Genomic DNA, 16,715 nt, shown 5'->3' with positions numbered 1-16,715 from the left:
GTGTTTGTGAACCCATATCGCCACACCTGCTCTACAAGCCCACGTTACAACTGTAATAAGACTACGGGCTGGAAACTCATCCTGCAGGTGTCAGCAGGCTGGCCCTACAGACAAGTGTAGCATCCTGCTGCTTCAGCTGCCTTCCCTGCACCTTGATGTTGCCCAAGGGGGTTGAGCCCACCCTGAGGAGGTGGGGAGAGTGGAGCAAGAAATCAGCAGTCTATTTGCTTACTAGTGACTTAGAACACTTTTTCATATCTTTTTTGCCACTTGTATTTCTTCTTTTTGAATTGCTTAATCTTGTCCTCTGCCTGCTTTTCATGTTGAAAAAATTCAAACAGCAAAGTTGAAAGAATTTTACAGTGAATACCCATCTATCTACCACCTATATTGTAGCATTAATATTTTATTATACTTTCAGTCTGCTTTTATCTGGAATTTTGCTTTTTTATTTGTTACAGTTCTTTACATATTAACATTAGCCCTTTATTATCATATGTTCTGGCTCCTTCATGATTGAAGGATTTCTCCAGTTTATTTACTTCCTCTATTCCATACTTCTCCATATGTTCCTCTCTTCATCCTCTATATTGGTTCACTTTCCCGCCTATCAAAATTCAGGGCCCAGTTGTCTGTTCTGCATTTTCAGCTGCTTCTATATATTTTAAGTGAAACAATATACCAAAACGCAATAATAACTTAATCTACTCATGAGATGAGGCCTGGTCTAGGCATCAGGAGTCCTGGACTAGTCTGAATTTGGGCTTCACCACTTGGGGCCTCAATTCACTCATCTACAAACAAGGAAGTGGGATAAGATAGCCTTTTTGCCATTCTGTGATATTAATACAGAACAGACTGAATAATAGTGAGATTATGTTTTAAATAGAGATTAGATTCCAAAGTCAGACCATAAGGTGGAAAATTTATATAGTTAAACTTCCCCTAGAAAATCCATTAAATCACCCAAAAAAAGTACAGTATGAATGTCTCTTGACTTACTGTTGATGGCCATCAATGCTAGGTTCATTCCAGCCATACTTATATGCACTACTAAAGATTTAACATAATTCTTCTAGTAAATCCAAACATAACTGATTGTTTCTCCAGAAACAGTTGTTTTTTTTTGATGAGGACACGTGAAGTGATTGGCTTGACTTTAGGGGTCATTTTCAATGGGAGAAAATTCTCTGGTATCACACTCAGTAGAGTGAGATGGTCACCATGGGACCTGACACCAGCTGTCGATGTGGCATGTGGACATCTTCCGTGTCACTCTTCCTCCAAGGAATACACTCAGTGAGTGGAAAGTGGAACTGTGTCTGTTAGGGAGATTTCAGATGTGAGTAATAGGACACTCAACACCCAAAGGGGCTTAAAAAATAAGGAGCTTTTCTATCTCACAAAACAAGAAGTCCACGTCTTGGGACTCAGGGTTGGTCATTCAGGACTGTGTGTGATCTTCTCTATAGTTTCCTTTGCTTTCTCCTCATGGTGGCAAAATGGTTACAGCAGCTCCAGGAATCACAACTTCACATGACAATGTCCAAAGGCAGGAAGGGAGGCAAGTTTCTCTTTAAGTCTCTCTCTCATTTTTTTTTTTCCTGAGAGGTAAATATTTTCCTAAATTACCCTAGCACTTTATTATTCAATGTATGGACCATGAACCAGCAACATCAACAATACTTGAGAGTTTTTTGAAATGAAAAATTCAGACCCCACCCCAGGCCTGCTGATCATGATCTTCATTTTCCACAGCAGCTGGACAATTTTACACCATACTAGAAATGTATAAGGGTTCTGATTTCTCCACATTCCTGCCAATACTTCTTATTTTTTATTTTTTAAATTATAGCCATCCTAGTAAGTATAAAATGATATCTCATGAGTTTGATTTGCATTTCCCTGGTGACTAATGTCATTTACCATCTCTTCATGTGCTGGTTAGCCATTTGTGTATCTTTGGAAAAAATGTATGTTCAGATCATTTGCCCTTTTTAAAATAGGGTTTTTTTGTTGTTGTTGAGTTGAGTTGAAAGAGTTCTTTGTTTTATTTTATCCTTTTTATTATTTTATTTTATTTTTTTTTGGTGAGGAAGATTAGCCCTGAGCTAACATCTGTTGCCAATCCTTCTCTTTTTGCTGAGGAAGACTGGCCCTGGGCTAACATCCATGCCCATCTTCCTCTACTTTATATGGGATGCCGCCACAGCATGGCTTCGTAAGTGGTGCACAAATCCGTGTCGGGGATCAGAACCTGCAAACCCTGGGCCACTGCCAAAGTGGAGCACGTGAACTTAACCACTACACCATCCAGCCGGCCCCAAGAGTTCTTTATTTTAGATACTAGGCCCTTATCAAATATATGATTTGTCAATATTTTCTCCCATTCTGTTGGTTGTCTTTTGACTCTCTCACTAGTGTTCTTTTATGCACAAAAGTTTTTAATTTTGATCATGTCTAATTTATCTATTTTTTCTTTTTTTGCTTTGTACCTTTGGTGTCATATTTAAGAAACCATTGCCAAAGCCAAGGTCATGAAGATTTACCTCTGTGTTGTCTTCTAAGAGTTTTATAGTTTTAGCTCTTACATTTAGGTTTTTGATCCATTTTAGTTAATTTTTGAATATGGTGTGAGTTAAGTGTCTAACAGCATTCTTCTACATGTGGATATCCAGTTGTCCCAGCACCATTTGTCGAAGAGGATGTTCTTTTCCCCATTGAATGGTCTTGGCATCATTGTCAAAAATCAACGGGCCATAGATATGTAGGTTTATTTCTGGACTCTCTATTCCAGTGGTCTATTGTGTCTGTCCTTATGCTAGTACCACACTATTTTGATTACTGTGACTTTGTAGTAACTTCTGAATTTGGGAATTATGAGTCCCCCATCTTTGCTCCTCTTTTTCAAAATTTTTCTAGCTATTTGGGGTCCCTTGAGATTCTATATGAATTTTAGGATCAGGTTTTCCATGTCTGCAAAAAAGGCCATTGTGATTTTGATAAGAGATTGCGTTGAATCTGTATATCACATTGGGGAGTATTTCCATCTTAACAATATTGTCCTCCAATGCATGAACACAGGATGTCTTTTCATTTATTTAGGTCTTTTAAAATTTCTTTCAGCAATGTTTTGTAGTTTTCATTTAAAAGGCTCACACCTCTTCGATTAACTTTATTTCTACATATTTTACTCTTTTTGAGGCTATTGTAAATGGAATTGTTCCTTAATATCCTTTTTGGATTATTCATTGCTTGTGTATATAAATATGACTAATTTTTACATGTTGATCTCATAACCTGCAATTTTGATGAATTCATTTATTACCTCTAACAGTTTTTTTGTGGATTCTTTAGGGTTTTTTGCATGTAAGATCATGTCATCTGTGATATTTCTACTTCTTTCCAATTTGCATGCCTTTTCTTTCTTTTTCTTGCTTAATTTCTGTGGCTACAACTATGGTGAACAGAGGTGGTGAAAGTGGGCATTCTTGTCTTGTTCTTAATCTTAGGGGTAAAGCTTTCAGACTTTCACCATTGAACATGATGTTAGCTATGGATTTTTCATATATATATTTTATTATGTTGAGCAAGTTCCCTTCTAATCCTAGTTTATTGAATGTCTTATCTTGAAAGGGTGTTAGATTTGTCCAATTTGTTTTTACATGCAAGCATAATTTTTTTGGATTTGGAAACAACACCCAGAGATCATCTTGTACTTTTCCCTATTTCATGTTCAAAAATGCAAGAAAGAAAAGGAAAAGAAAGAAAGTTTCATTTTCCATTGTGATTAACTGCCATCAGTGCTTCTTAAAGTCATTAGTGGAAATAATGGGCAGTGTTTGGCCGGGGAAGTTTTTAAAGAAAGACAGTCTGAAAATTTCCAGCATTTGTCATGGAGTCAATCATGGCAGGGTAAGAGGTGGGTCTGGTTGTAGAGACTTCCACAGCCCTGTATCATTTCACCCTCAATAAAGAACACTATGATAGAGAGAGTTTCATATCTTGCCAACAGAATATAAATGTTACTCAAAAAAGACAACAAGGGGGGCCGGCCCGGTGGCGCAAGCTGTTAAGTGCGCGCGCTCCGCTGCGGCGGCCCGGGGTTCGCTGGTTCGGATCCCGGGCGCGCACCGACGCACTGCTTGGTAAGTCATGCTGTGGCGGCGTCCCGTATAAAGTGGAGGAAGATGGGCACCGATGTTAGCCCAGGGCCGTCTTCCTCAGCAAAAAAAAAAAGAGGAGGATTGGCGGATGTTAGCTCAGGGCTGATCTCCTCACAAAAAAAAAAAAAAAAAAAGACAACAAGGACCAGTGGCTCTTTTGACTAGATAAGTTCAACTGTCAAATGGCTCATGAAACAGAAAAATCTCCACTGGACCATACAGGCATGACACAAGAGACTTGAAAAAGAAAAACAGAGAAAGCAAGAAAATCTTCCATGACAAGATCATCTGAGAAGTGAAAAGCAATTTGAATGGAGAGCTTCATAACACAAAATGTGAGCTCCTTTAAAGCAGCTTAAGTCCAGTTAAGTCTTTTTGTTATTTTTTACTTTGTTCCTTTGTGCATGATTTAAATTTAATCTATTTCCTAAAAGATTTACAATAAAAAAACCAATAAGACCATAAGAAAAGAAATAGAGCTAGTTTATTAAAATCACTGCAAAGGAAGGGAAAAGAAGTATGCAAAATTAATTTCTGCAATTAAGAATTAAATATGAACCACAATGAGATATCATTTCATACCTACTAGGATGACTATAATTTTATAATTTTTATTTATTTAATTTTTTCCCCCAAAGCCCCCGTAGATAGTTGTATGTCATAGCTGCACATCCTTCTAGTTGCTGTATGTGGGACACGGCCTCAGCATGGCCGGAGAAGTGGTGCGTCGGTGCGCGCCCGGGATCCGAACCCGGGCCGCCAGCAGCGGAGCACGCGCACTTAACCGCCAAGCCACAGGGCCGGCCCAGGATGACTATAATTTTAAAAATGAAAAATAATAAGTGTTGGTGAGGATGTGGAGAAATTGTAATTCTCATGCATTGCTGGTGAAATATAAAATGGTGCAGCTGCTATGGAAAACAGTTTGGTGGCTCCTTGATAAGTTAAACATAGAATTACCATATGACTCAACAATTCCACTCCTAGGCATATACCCAAAGGAATTGAAAACAGTGACTCAGTTACTTGCATGCCTGTGTTCACTGCAGCATTATTCACAATAGCCAAAAATTGGAAACAAGCCAAGTGTCCATCAACAGATGAATAGTTTAGTTAAACAAAATGTGGTTTATACATTTCAATTGACTATTATTCAGCCACAAAAAAGAATGAGATTTTGATATATATGTTACAACATTGCTCCCGCCTGAGTCCAAGCTCCCCTCACTCCCCATTTGCATCAGTGGAACTGTCACCCAACTGATTTTCTTCCTCTAATTAAGTCCCAATGCTAACCCATCATATAAACTGCTGGTAAAATAATACTCCTAGCCACACAAACCCAGGAGGGGGAGAGGACGGTGGCACGTAGCCTACTAGCCTCTCTGAAACTCCCATCACAATGCGCCAACACCAGGAGGAGGAAAGTGTCATTGCAACGGAACAATCAAAAGTTCATAAAACAGCTACACACATGGTGAAACTTGGGTCACTATTCTCCTTTACAACAAAGTAAAAAATAGTGGATTTTTGTTAAAATAAGTAAAATCAGGAGTAATTTTCAACTACTGGCATCAAGTATTATTATGAAATCTCTGCCCAGCAGACCCCAACAATTAATCAGTGTCACCTATATCTACATATGCTGCACTGTGTCCCTCTTCTGAGCCAATATGCCTAATTGTTCCTCACTGCTTGTGGGTATTGGACGTCTCAGCCTGGCTGTTGAAGTTCTTCCAAATTTAATATCTAACCACAATTGAGCTTATCCAAACCACATATCTAGCTCCCTCCCACCCCCAACAAATGATGTCTGCTTTGCCCACATAAAACTCCTGTTTCATCAATTAGGGATCTTCATTCTCAAACCACTTGAGCAATTCCTTCTACCTAAAGTGTCCTGTGTCATTCCTCCTCCTTTTCAAATTCTACCCACCGGCAAGTCCCAGGTCTCACAACACCTCCTCCAGGAAGCCTCCCCTCACCACTCTCACCCCACTGATGTTTTCCTGTGAATGTGTTGTTTGAATGCTAACTTATGACTCTTCAATTAGTCACCGTCTTGTATTGCTATCAACCTATTTAATGTGCATTTCTTTTGTCTATCAAATTGTCTTCTGCATCCTACCTCATCATGGCTCTTGCAGGTGGGCTTCCCTAGGACACAGATACCGAGATGGAGATTAGTGTGCAGGAAGTTTATTGGGGTGTGATTTAAGGGGAAACATCACCTTCAGAGGATGAAGGAAGGTTTGGGCTGAGGCAGAAACTGAGCCGTGAGGCAGTCTCAACAAAAGTGACAGCTAAGCCCATTGTGGGGTTCTGAAGCTGAATGACCCCTCTGAGTCTTAAGCTGGGAAAAAGGGGCCGAGACCTTAGCCTCTGTGTTGACTGCGGCTGAGGGCTGCTCCTGGAAGGGCTGTGACCCTAGGCAAGGGACTCCCTCCAGCAGAGGCAATTCCAGAAGGAGCTGAGGGTGGAGGACTATCTGTGGCAGGCAGCTTCCCCAACAGCCAAGGGAACAAGTACTTCAGTCCTAAAGGGGGATCTGGGTGTCAACTCTGATGGCTGAAAAAGGAAGTGAGGGAAGAAAGGGGGAGAATGGAGGGAAAAGAGGGAAGAAGGGGAGGGAATACATCACATTAACTTGTCGGCTCTCATTGGAGCAGAATGTGACAAGGTAGTCACTCCCTTATTAGGGAGACAAGCTGCAAGGAGGTAGAGGACCGCTGTGCAGAGCAGTCAGGTCCCCTGATCCAGGGGCCCTCTGCTGGCTGCGGCGGAGCTGGCATTTGCACCCGGGCGTGTTCCCCTTCCTTCTCCACTCAGTTGGCTCATGGAGCCTCGGGTCACGTCATTGGGAAGTATCTGGAGACATTGAAGGGAAAGCAGGAGCAAAACAAAGAATGAGAACCTTGAAAGTCCTCTGCTTTCTCTGTAACCCGTACAAAGAAAAATTTCATAGAAAGCAAATAATGCAGCGTGCAAACTGCGTTCTTAAAGGTAAAAGTTAAGTTTGCCTAGAGTAAGAGTATCCAGAGACCAGACTTTCTGTACGTGCCGGAAAAAAGCTCAGACTTTGCAAGATAAAAGAGTGTGCCTGGAATGTGTTGGAATCAGAAATTATAAACATCAAAGACAGTCCACGGAGGAGGCGTGATAACGACTCTCTCCCACCACCCATAGGAAATCAAATTCCGGGGAAGAGAAAGATCAAAACGAAAGAGAGGCAGGGAGAAGAAAGCAGGTGGCAGAGGCGATCTGAAAGTATTACTCTCTGCTTCCAACTTCTGAAGTTCATTTAGGGGCCAGTCATCATGCCAGGGAAATAGGAAGCACCGAGGCCTTTCCTGCCGCTCAAGAGTCTGAATTCATCTCAGAACCCCGCACCGGGAGGAATGCAAGTCTAGGGCTTCCAGAAATCATAACACCTTTTGCCCCCAAGGATCTTGAGCAGAATTGGCGCTTTCATCTAGGAGCGTGAGGCGGAACAATGACTGAGGGATTTTTCTTAGAATCTATACTTAAACGCATGCCTTTTTCAAAGTATTTCGTGCTTTTCTTCAAAAGCTTACAGTTAAAATTCACCAACAAGCAACAAATTGGTAGGCTACTCCTTTATGGCTTTCTATATTCATCCTCTACCTTACATTTAATCTATACATTAAACCTACCAAGTATCATCTTGTCTTGATCTATTTTCTTATCTATACTTCTCTCACTGATGCATGTCCTAACTGACCTTTCCAAAGTAAGAGTCTTGGAGTTCTTGGATTCATTTTGTTTTTTAAGCACTTTTCTCTTTTGCTCCTCTGGAGTTAGAAATTGCAACTATTGGTCATTCTAGGGCTAATGGTTCAGTTACAGGATCTGGGGCTAAATCACGGGGTCCTTGCAGCTCAGCGCAGGTGCAGGATATCAGTTAGCCTGCAGGGGGAATGTGGGTAATTCCAGATCTCCTTACAGCCTTCCTTCTCAATTTCCCTTCCCGTGAACTACTTAAAATGCGGAAAAAGTCCGCTGAGACACACACTCTTCCATGCGCCCCCTTCTCTTCCCCACCTTATTCTGCTTATATCCCCTCTTCTGATGGGGGCCCAACAAGTGGCAAGATGAGTCAGAGGGTCTAAGACTGGGGTAAGAACAGACCAAGGAGCCTAGAGATCAGTGAAGGGCACAGAGCCCTCAGCCACCCGCCACTGATCCACCCTGGGGTGTGACCTGCTCATGCAGGGGCCCGGTGGCTACTGGGTGGTCTTTATTATCATCGTTGATGCTGGAGAACTTGCAGCTCAACACCAAGAGTCTTTGCTTTAGCGAGAAAGGAGGGATTTTTAAGGGTTGAGATTTGAATGCATGGGGAAAAAACTACCTTTGGTCATGTAAAAGAAAGCAGCTGGGGGAAAAAAAAAAGGAGCCCATCTGCTAATTAAAACTCCAAGAGTAGTAGGAGGAACAATTACTCTAAGGCACCATCTCTCCCCACATTCCTGCAAACAAATTAGCTTCAACTCCCACACAGTGGAAAAACAAAAGCCAATTATGTCTAGATGTCTCCTTGAACATGTTCTCTCTTCCCCATCCCCATCTGATCATTAACATCACTTTGATAGTGGGTTGGAGATAAGCCAGTTTCTTATCTAGAGAAATTATTTCCGCCCACTTTTACTTTAAAGCAAAGACACAGCAGTGGGGAGGCTGGGACCATCATCAAGCCCAGATCAGTTTCCTCCCATGTGTGAGGTGAGAAAGACCACCATCTTCACCCCCAGACACAACCCAATCTCTGGATGGCTGAGGACCAATAACGGTAATTTATAGCACAGGAGAGACATATGCTCTTAATTGTTAAATTTCAATGTAAAACATAATTGAAGAAATGTGGTTAAAAAGTGTTTTATAAAGGCAGATGACACTAGGGCATGTGTTAATGTATAGAGGATATGTTTCCAGATTTACTTCCAACTATAGATATAATGGGGTACCCGGCTCAGACTAGCCCACATGCTTTTTAAACTCTTGACAAACACAAGCAGTGGGTGTGAGGAGGAGGCGCAGCTATTTTAAAGTCGCAGGCAGCTTTTTGGTTTCTCTGGAGGAGGAGGCTTGAGTTTCACCTTTGCTGGCAGGCGGTTCCTTTGAGGCCTTTGGTTGTGCCAAGGTAAAGTAGCAATCCTTTCTGGAACAGAGGTTCAGGAAGCATTTTCACGATGTGTGGAATGCTTCTTTGCTGATCATGTTCCCTTTGGGGGAAAAGTTCCTCCCAATGTGGTTTCAGACTATACTGTCCTTAAAAAATTTTATTTGTTCTCGAGAGGTGTGTGCAAGCAGAGGCATTCTTGTTCAAGAATTTTTTTTGTTTATTGCAGTAACATTGGTTCATAACATTGTAAAAAATTCAGGTGTACACCATTATACTTCTATTTCTGCATGGATTACATCATGTTCTCATGTTCACCACCCAAATACTAATTACAGTCCATCACCACACACATGTGCCTAATTATCCCTTTTGTCCTCCTTCCCCCACCCCTTCCCCTCTGGTAACCACCAATCCAATCTCTGTCTCTATGTGTTTGTTTGTTGTTGTTATTATCTACTACTTAATGAGTGAGATCATGTGGTAGTTGACCTTCTCCCTCTGACTTATTTCACTTTGCATAATACCCTCAAGGTCCATCCATGTTGTCACAAATGGCTGGATTTCATCATTTCTTATGGCTGAATAGTATTCCATTGTGTATATACCACATCTTCTTTATCCATTCATCCCTTGATGGGCACTTAGGTTGCTTCCAAGTCTTGGCTATCCTGTCTTCAAGAATTTAACCATCTGTGTTGGGAGCAAAATGGAGCTGGGACAGTAGCAGGAGGGATGAAGTGGCATGTCTTCATTTCACATTTTCTTTTTAAAGCTTCACATCAGGTGTCATTTCAGATTGAATAACTAGCATTTCAGGGAATGTGCCTCTTTGGGGGTGCTGGTATTGTCTAGGTGAGGGGAGGGACTAAGGCAAGGCCTTTGGAGGAACACTTGTTTCTGATGGGAATAGACATTCTGAGGGCCAGACACCCCAGAAATGGGCTGGGATGTGAGGACTGAGGGATAGATGCTGGAAGTCCAGGGAGGTGAGAAGTGCTCAAGGGCCCTCGCATGGAGGCAGGTGGTTAACCCTTGCAATATGGTGATTCGGAACAGCCATATTCAGCACCCAGTGGTGTTCTCTGCATGATTCCTTGTAAAGAACATCGGTTATCACATGAAGATCCATGCCAATGCTGAGGAACATTCTCTGGGAAAGTGCAAGAGGGCAACCTGATAGGACTAAGACTTCCTGTGGTCAAGCAGGACATTTGAGAGGGAAAACGCCAGCTAGAGAGAGACATCTGAATTACCTGTCAGTGGTCCTCAACGCAGCAATTTTGATCCCCAGGGGATATTTGGCAATGTCTAGAGACATTTTTGGTTGTCACAACTGGGGAGTTGCTACTGGCATCTAGTGAGTAGAGGTCAAAGATGCTTCTAAACATCCTACAACACAGCTTCCCCACAACTAAGAATTATCTAGCCCAAAATGTCCACAGTGCTTAGGTTGAGAAACTCTGACCTAGATGGAGGTAGTAAATGCATTTAGATGTTCATATGCAAATATAATAAAAACTGAATCTCAAAAATATTAATAATGTTGATTTTAAAAGAAAAGGTTGCCTGGCAAAAGACAACACAACAAGATGTATTTATGGAGGGTCTAGCGTTCATCAGGTTTTGTTCTAGGTTCTGGGGTCCCAGCAACCAACAGGACAAACTTCTTGTCCTCATGGAATTTATGTTCTAGTTGGGAGAGTAGACCCCTAAGAATCACGTACATTTCATATCATGATTATAATAGCTATTGTGACTTAACTCATTTAATCCTCCCAATAACCCTATATGTGCTTCTATAATCCCCATTTTATAAGACACTGAGGCATATAGAGGTAAGTAGCTTGTCTAAGATCCCACAGCTGCCAGACCCAGTCGGACTTCTTTATAGCATTTAAAATTGCTCTTATAGTCAAACAGACTTTAGAGTTTAACTAGCTACGTGATTTTGTTACCATAATTTAATTTCTCTTGCTTCTTCCTTCATGTGTAGAATGGAGGTAATAAAAGTATCTCATACGGTTGTCATGAAAATTAAATGTGTTAATTTATGTAAAGTGCTTGGCATACAGCGAGGGTTAATAAGTTATATAAGGAAAACGGAAAGTGGACCGAGAATGGCTGAAAACCTACTTTAGATTAATGGTTCTCAAAGTGTGGTCCCTGGACCAGCAGCATCAGCATCACCTGGGAGCTTGTTGGAAAGGCAAACTCTTGGCCCCCAGCTCAACCCTGACTCTGGGTATGGCCGCAGCAATCTGTGTCTTAACAAGCTCTCCAGGTGACTCTGATGTAGGCTGAAGTTTGAGAACTAATGAATTAGACCATTCTGAGACAGTGACGTTTGAGCCATGACACAGTTCTTCTCAACCCTGTCCTAACTTCCTCCCTGACTACAAACATGTTTTTCCCAGTTTTATATTTCCTCCCTTCTCTTTTGCTTTACTTCTACTTGGCTTCATGCTTAGCAGATCAGATGTCTTCCCTGACACCCTTACACACCTTCTATGATCAGATGTCTTCCCTGCCACCCTTAGACACCTTCACTGTTAGCCATCTTCAGTGAGCTAGTTCTTGATTCTCTTCATAGCTTTCTTCATTCATTCATGCATGCACGCAGGAAGGTTTACTGAGCCACACCAGGTACTGTGTAGATGCCAAGAGGAAGAGCAGGGAGAGGCCCATATCCTCAGGGACCCTGCCATCTAGTGGAGGCAGAAAGTTGTCCCTGTCCCAGGACTGGCTTCAGGGGCCAGCCAGAGCAAGGGTACTAGCTGAATCTGGAGGTGGGGCAGAGGTGGGGATCAGACCAGCTTCTCAAAGGAGGTAACACATGGTTTGAGACTTGATGAACCAAGCCTTATAAAGTATTAAAGATCATCTGTAAGAACAGATGGGCAATAATATCAAAGAATGAATGCTTTTTAATAACAGCAAAAAAAGATAAGCATGGAGATACAGGAAAGTACTAAAGAGAAATAGTAGGATCGGCTGACTAAAGATGGTAGATATGTTCTACTACGTTTTCTTTAAAAGCAAAACCTGACAAACCAGAATTGAATGAACTATCATTTAGTCAATGCTGGGCACTTCTTGATCACTCTCTGCTGGTGTGTTTTTCATTTTCTTCTTCTTCTTTTGCCTGCAAGCCTTTGCTCACCCTCTTCCTCCTGCTGGGTTTGCCTCCCTCCTTCTCCTTCCCCACCTCTGTCGGTGAAAATCCTCCTGTCTCTCAATGTCCAGGTCAAAAGCTGCCTCCCTCCAGAGGCCTTCTCTGCTCCTTCTTACTGGAGGTGATTTCTCTCCCCCAGCAAAACTAGAAACCTTGGTTTAAACTCTAATCAGCTGTTGGCACATTTTGCTGCATTCTTGTTATCAGATAGATAGATGTTGTTCTCTGGTGGATGACAGATCTTCCAGGATCAGGACTACATCTCGCCCACCTTCGTACCACCACAACGGTACAACATCTTGCACTCAATAATTGGGGCTGGGCTTCACTGGACAGGATCACACACAGCATGGGGCTCAGAAGGCTCAATCACGGTCTCATGCTATGTCACAACAATGACTCCAGAGGAATCAAAGAGTTAAATTTCTAATCTATTCATAAACTTTAATAAGAGAAATAAAGGGCAGGAAAGCAACTTATGATTGCAGAGTAAACTAAGGACGTTGATGGAGATAAGATCAATGTATCCTACTATATAAAAGAAAAATTTATTCAACAAAATGTAATAAAATAAATGCAAAGAGAGAAATGACAAAGAAAAAGTATGTGACAACATTGATGAGAATATGCTAATTACATTGAAATTGATCAATATTCATAAGGTCAGTACCCAGATTCCTGTATAAAGTAGTTAAAAGAGGAGGAACAGCTTCTATACAAGGATATATAGACAATAAACCACCATGTGGAAAAATGCAGGTTTTTAGCCATTAAAGAAATACAAACTAAAACAATCAAAATATGTCATTATATACCAATTAAACATTTTTCTTCTAATGATAAAAAATTGATTTTGGCAAGGCTGAGTCAGTCTCTCTCTTGTTTCTCCAAAGCCAGGGCCAAGAGAACAGTGAATCTATTAAGACTCTCTGAGGTACAATTTGGAAATATGTAAAAAGAACAATCACACTGTTTCTACATTTTAACTCAGTTATTAAATTTGAGTGAAAATGTATCAAGGAACTAATCTCAAAATGGCAAAAGAATTCTGCTAATAATTTAAAAATCAGCAAACCAAATGCCTGTCAAGTACTGCACAAAGTTTGGAATTTTACCTACTTGCAAGCTAACAAGCTACCCTGTAACTGTTTCATAGATGCCAGCAGAAGACAGGAGACTCCTGGGTCAGAGACAAAGGACTTTATTCCCTTGGGCAAAAGCTGTAGCGTGAGCTCCATGCTTGTTTGTTCTGGCTTTCCATATTTCCCAAGTCCCATGGGGGTGACAGAAAGGGCCTGTGATAGACCTGCACAGACAGTAGGCTGTGTTACCAGAAAGGCACACTGAGCTTGGAGGATTCACCACTTCTGTAGTAAGTGGAAGCACGCTTGCCCTTGGCCCAGGGAGAGAGGTGACCTCATCCTTGAAGGTCACTGACGGCAAACACAACTCTGAGAAATGGTCTGGACAAGGAGCGGTCAGGACCTTATATTCTTGGCATGACCTATGTGAATGTGCAGGGGTGCTCAGGGCCCACGGCTCACTTCTCCCAACAATGCCTCACTGATCCATTCAACAAATCCATTCAAATTTATTGAGTCACCTTCTATGTGCCTGGCACAGAATTAGATGCTCAGGATACAGCAGTGAATCAATTCCCTGCCTAAGAAGAGCTTACATTTTATCAAAGCAGGTAGCAAAAGGAATTAAATAAATAACATGCTGTCACTACTGTGAGGTGTTGTGAAGACAAATGAAGCACAGTAGTGGGACAGAGAACGTCTTAAGACAGAGTGATAGACTGTAGATCTGATGGTCAGGGAAGGCCTGAGAGGGTGACTCTGGGGCACAGACCAGAATGACTAAGTGAATGAGCCATGCCTATGTGAGGGAAGAGCACCGCAGACAGATGGAACAGCACACAGCGAAGCCCTGAGAATGGAATGTGTCATGTTCAAGGAAGTGGGAGGCCAGGTGGGCTGGAGTGCAGCGAGCAGGGGGAGAGTGGTCTGAGACAAGGGTAGGGAAGCCCAAGAAGACTTGTAATTGAGATAATATAGTTTTCTAAAATGACAGACTTTTTATACAAAATAATTTATATAAAAGAGTTAAATGGAAACAATCAGACTGAGCCCCCAGACCAGTGTACGGAGGGCAGCTTGGGGTCATGGACAAATGAGGGACAGGGCTCAGAAGAGTTGAGTCCCAGCCACCGGTCCCAAGGCAAGTCAACAAACCTCTCTCTGTTTCTTCATCTGCAAATGGGAATGATGCCTAAAAAGGGTGCAGGTAAGATCAAGGGAAACAAAATGTGTGCAAGTGTTTTCTTGTTATAAACATTTGAGGGATTAAAACTGTAAAACATGATCTACCTCAAAAGATCATGAGAGAACTGAATGTAAGGTTTAAACTGGAAGTTAAAAATAGTAGCAATAGTCATCATTTATTGAACACTTAACCCCATGCTATGGGCTTTATTTAACTATGGTTTTACAATAACCTCCTGATGGGTAAAATTATCCTCATTTTTAAATGAGGAAACAGGGCCGGCCCCGTGGCTTAGCAGTTAAGTGCGCGCTCCGCTGCTGGCGGCCGGGGTTTGGATCCCGGGCGCGCACCGACACACCGCTTCTCCGGCCATGCTGAGGCCGCGTCCCACATACAGCAACTAGAAGGATGTGCAGCTATGACATACAACTATCTACTGGGGCTTTGGGGGGAAAATAAATAAATAAATAAAACTATAAAAAAAAATAAATAAAATGAGGAAACTGAGTCGGAAAACCTAAGTTGCTGCAAGTCTCTCACCTAATAAATGGTACAATATAAAAAGTGAAACTATGACGAGAATATATAGCAACACGAAAAGTATTAAATCTGCAAAACGAAAAATTGCTTTTCGGCATGAAAAATGTACGTGGCTAGGAGCATCAAAGCACGTCATGCACCCGACTGGGGCAGCATGAATGCTTTTACATTTTGGATATTCCTCGCTCTTGATATAATGCTTGTCCAATAAAATGGGGAGAAAATTATTGTGAAACTATTTCAAAGCCTAGTCACCATCTCCTTCTAAAGGATTGTCTTCATCATGTCAATTTTCTCAAAACAATCCAAAATCCAGCTCTTTCCAAGATCAAGTCCAAACCCTTCTCCTGGGCATTTACACCCTGCATGCTGCCGGCTGGACCCCAGCCATTCACGCCCCTGCCAGGCCCAACCCTCCAACAATATTTACCTCATCCAATATTTAAATTCCTTCCCTACATTTCTGTCAGTGGAAGGTCTCCTCTGCCTACAACTTCCCCCATCTCTGTGATCCCTGAACAGCCCACACTGCTTCTGATATTTTTACCAACCACTTGACATTTACGCCTGTAAGTATTTTCATTTTGACTTCTCTGCATGTTGCTTTTTATGCCCCGAGTGGGCTCTCAAGTCTGTGCATGTAAGGAAGAACTGTACCGAGGAAGGGAGAGTAAAGGAGAAGGACATTCTCAGAGTGTCCCTTCCTGCAGTCCAGCTTCCCAAAGATTGCCCTAGGTGCCAGGGGTGGGACTGCTGAAGGGAAGAAACCTCCCCCACCTGCTGCAGCCCAGGGGGACTTCCAGAAAGAGTCTCTCTCTGGGAGCTGACTCTGAGAGCGAAGGGCCTGCTCTGGCGCTCCCGAGCACCTGTCTGCTAAGCACCCTGCTTAGCCTGAGCTCTTCCTGGAGTGTTGGTAAGAAGCCAGTGGGTGACTGCTCGTCGTGCTGCAGCGACAAGAGAAGGGGCAATTTGGGCTCTGTGGTCTTTATGTTTCTATTCTACTCCCCAGAACAGAAGTAATGCAGCTTTAGGTTGATTTAACTGTGATTGAACTATTTTTTAAAAGTGTAAGAGACTGAAAATGGGGGGCCGGGTGGAGAGTTAGGGGAATTTCACGTTTTTAATTGGTTTCTACCTTTGCCCAAGGGTCAACAAAAATAACTCCAGTCCTATCCTGGATGTGAAGAACCGGAACACAGAGATTATAATCAGGAATGTCAGCAACTGCAAAGGGGGGGGGGGGTGGGGGGGAAGTGCAGGTGTGTTGCCGGTAGGGATGTGATGGGACAGGGTCAGGGACGGCATGGCGAGGAGGTTGTAAACGCTCCCTCTTCCAGACCTCTGCCAAACTCTTAGACGTAGCGCTTTCTGCGTGGAGCCAGACGGTGACCTGCAGGCCCCACGAAGCCCTGGCCGGGTAGAAGTG

Source organism: Diceros bicornis, chromosome 10, assembly GCF_020826845.1.
Source record: "Diceros bicornis minor isolate mBicDic1 chromosome 10, mDicBic1.mat.cur, whole genome shotgun sequence".
Lineage (NCBI taxonomy): Eukaryota > Metazoa > Chordata > Mammalia > Perissodactyla > Rhinocerotidae > Diceros > Diceros bicornis.
Note: the sequence above shows the minus strand (reverse complement) of the source record.